Raw genomic sequence first — 4006 nt, forward strand, 5'->3', positions numbered from 1 at the left:
GTCACCTCCAACCTCCACAGTAGTGACTCAAGAGCCAATGCATACAGAAGTGGGGACAGAGGGCAGCCCTGGTGAACTGAATATTTGATTGCAAATGGCTTTGAAAAGAAACCAAAAATATAATCACAGAAATTTTTATATGATTCTCGATTTCATTTTTCCGATTTCCATTAAGTCATAACTCTCCCAAATCTAAATGTTTTGTATTGTCCCCTTCCTGTGTGTCATTCATTGACAAATAAAGAAATAAGTTAGTTACTTGGTGACAATTCAGTTAGTCGGCTCATGAAAACTCAATCAGTTAGTTAATGAATTATAACTCGAGTCAGAGACAGCTACCATCAGTTAGGGAGCGGAATACTAGAATCATGAACACAAGCAAGACAGCTACTAAAGACAATGGTCAGAGGGAGAAATGAAATTTACTGTCAGCAACTATGAGACAACCTCCCACGACCCTACAACTTTCACTAGCTCAAATTCTGTTCTCTTACAACATCATTCTATCGCTATCTATGGATTACTGCTAAGAAAACGTGTACACAAAACTATATAAGGAAAATCTACCACATCTAACTTTACTTTGCATGCTCTAGGATTTTATCACCTGCCCGTCGAGGCAAGGTGTATTCAATGTAACAGTAAAAATAAATATTTTCTTACCAACTTCAATCACTGTTCTTTCATCTTTACATAATGGCAATCAACAAAGAACCAATCCTTACAAACTGATTACGACTCCAACATTTCATCCTAATGTATACCAAATCCATCTTATTGTTGGCAAATCAATCACAACAGTCACAAACTCAACCTCTACCGTTACAAATTTTTACTGTTACAACTTATATATGAAAATAAAAATTGTTTTACAGAAAACTTTAATTCTTTTTTTTTTTAATGTTATGATAGATACATTTCAGAGGCAATATTTCGTACCCTCTCCTCGTGTTCTGAGTTCAAATGCTGTCAAAGTTGACTAACTCCGTTCATTGTTGTCAATGAAATAAATGCAAGACATACTTGACTGATTCAATCGATTGGTATATGACCATTTCGGTAATCTGTGATCGAAGCAGCGTCAATTGAATAAAGAAAACAAACAAAAAAAAAAACAATAGTGCAAAATGTACCAAAGAAGTAACGGTAAATTTTCAGATTAACACTTGCACGATTTTCCCTAGGGTGTTAGTGTTAGGGTTTTAGGGTCAGGATTAGGGTGTTAAGGTTAGAATTAGGGTTAGGGTTTAGGGTTAGTGTTAGGGTTAAGGTTAGGGTTTTAAGGTTAGCGTTAGGTAATCGTGCGGGTATTAATCTGAAAATTTACCGAAGTAACTTGGCTATCCCGAATACTCAAAAGAAATAAGTTTACATCTTTCCAAGAAAAACATACTTTTCGATTTATAACTTTCTCTTCAGATATACTTCCAACGTAATCGCAATTTTGTTTAGTTTTCCAAATGCATTACTTTTTTGTATTTTCATCAATATTGGTCGAATAGGTTTCCTAGACTGTGTTGAGAAATGAAACAGTAGTTTATAACCGTAACCATTTACTTGATCATTTCGATCATTCAGGATGGTCAAGATAATGTTGGACACTCTACATTATTGTTGCTTTAATTTTAATTGAGACGGATTTCGTCAAAGATTGCCCTTGATTCTTCAGATTGGTTGCGTTGTGCCAGTATGATAAACCATATAAACTACATTTGATTTTACCGCGAACACAGACAACTCCCAAATAAATTCCTTAATAGTTTTTGTATTGCTTACCTTCACATGAGTTCCTTTTGCAATTTTGTATGCTTTGCTTCTGGTTTTTGGTAGGGTTAATCTTTTATCTAATTCCGATTTTCTATTTGGACACCAGACGTTAGCATGTTTTGCTTCGTATTTCTCAAAATACTAAATGACCCCTAATCATTGGTGGGCTAATCACATACAGGAGGGATAAAAAAAGATCAAGCATCAGATTTGAAATTAAGCACAGGGTGTGTTCGATATATTATCGATCGATCGATTATAATCCGGTAAGGAAGTGTCCTAGAATGGTCGCAAGCCCAAATGATTGACGCCAGTAAAAAGAAGAAGAAACAAAATTGGTACAGATATATATTCCAGCGACAATATTTTTGGCCAACTTCATAGAAGCCAGATTTTATACGCAATCATAATATAAATGTTGAAACACCGCTATTTTAGGCAATATATATAAAATAAACACCACAGAGTTACAGAAACGAACAACAGGAATGTTGGGGGAAAAATTAATGAAAAATATATAAAATGCCCAAAGACATGTGATATTATATTAACTGAAATTTGTAATATTATCTTGGAATAGTAGTGGAAAATGTTTGTAAATTTCTAGTCCGGAATGAACCGATAAACTGATTCAGAAGAAAAATAATTGTTCTTTTAGTTCATATTCTGTCAAACAGCATTGGAATAATATAAACAGTTCCGTCTTCGTTCCTATATACTTGATAGACAGCAGTTCTCATATACATATATATATGTAAGGGACGACCGTGCGAACTCAAAAAGGAGAAACTACATATATATACGTGTGTGTCTGTTTCAATGTGTGTGTGTTTATGTATACAATAGATGGTTTAAAATCGTTAAATTGATTTACTGACTGGGAAATTATTTGATACATATGTCGCAAATTTTAGAAGAAGTCAAACAAGATTGAATACTTCAAAAAGAACTATGAAAGCTCTATACAGTAATAGTCAAACAATATTTCTGCAAATATCACGAATGAATTTAATATGAACGTTTACGATAAGCAAAAAAGAAGCTTGATACATAACGAAAGAAGATATATAAAAACATTTAACGATTTGTACGATGACTATAATAAAACTAGCAATCAGAAAACTAATCATATCTAGTTATTTTACTGAATTATACAGTAAAAGCAATTTGTTTCTGTCATAAAGGATAAAGTTGAAAAAATAAATATAAAAACATCAACACAAAGACGTTACTTCAGGGAAATGAATTCATATATTAAAAGTAAAGCGCTTGATGATGGGAGGTTCATAGCCGTGATCGTCTAGTGGTTAGGACCCCACGTTGTGGCCGTGGTAACCCAGGTTCGAATCCTGGTCACGGCAGCCTCCCTATAATTTTAGCTTTTTTTAAATAATTTTTTTTTCTCCATATGGCAGAAATCAAGGGACGCACGATATTATAATTGGATTTTCAAAGGATTTTTTGCTACTGTATTTTCAATCGTAATTAGTGTCATTTGAAGGTGTCTAGGTTGCCATCGGGCTAATAAATGGTTTACTGTGTCGCGATGCAGAACAATATTGGCTATGGCAAATGGCCAGCTGATTATATCGACTCAGTGCTCGACTGGTATTGCTTTATCAACCCCGAAAGGATAAAAGGCAAAAATCGACCTCGGCGGAATTTGAACTCAGAATGTTACGACAAATGAAATATCGCTAAGCATTTTGCCCGGCGTGCTATTGATTCTTCCAGCTCGCCGCCATTGCAGGAAGACTAATACTCTTTTCTACTCTAGGCACAAGGCCCGAAACTCTTGGGGAGGTGGGGGGGGCAGTCGATTAGATCGACCCCTAATACGCAACTGGTACTTAATTTATCAACCCTGAAAGGCAAAGTCGACCTCAGCGGAATCAACCCTAGCACTTAACTTATTATTTTTTAAAGCCTGTTACCTATTCTGTCGAATTCTTTTGGCCGAACCGTTAAGTTACGGGGGACAAACACACCAGTTGTCAAGCGGTAGTAGGGGACGAACACAAAGACATACGTACACATATATGTAGCGGGATAGTGTAGCAGAAGAAATAGGCACGTGGACAACATCAAAGTAAAACAATGGGAAAGCATCGGATTGTGGTTTAAATAATTTATTTAATAGACACTCGCATTTACTTGTTGTATACATCAAAAAATTCACTACATGACATTACCAACTTGCTTCGAGATAGCGAAGAAGAAAATAAACAGGAGAAATACT

At 35.2% G+C, this 4006-nt stretch overlaps 1 non-coding gene across 1 annotated transcript; it reads left to right on the forward strand.

Annotated features, from left to right (window-relative positions):
* The first annotated feature begins 3056 nt into the window (after positions 1-3056).
* Trnah-gug (transfer RNA histidin (anticodon GUG)) lies at positions 3057-3128 on the forward strand. Its single transcript has one exon. It is a non-coding gene; the product is annotated as a tRNA-His (tRNA).
* Positions 3129-4006: the final 878 nt, after the last annotated feature.

Source organism: Octopus bimaculoides, chromosome 4, assembly GCF_001194135.2.
Source record: "Octopus bimaculoides isolate UCB-OBI-ISO-001 chromosome 4, ASM119413v2, whole genome shotgun sequence".
Taxonomy (NCBI): Eukaryota; Metazoa; Mollusca; class Cephalopoda; order Octopoda; family Octopodidae; genus Octopus; species Octopus bimaculoides.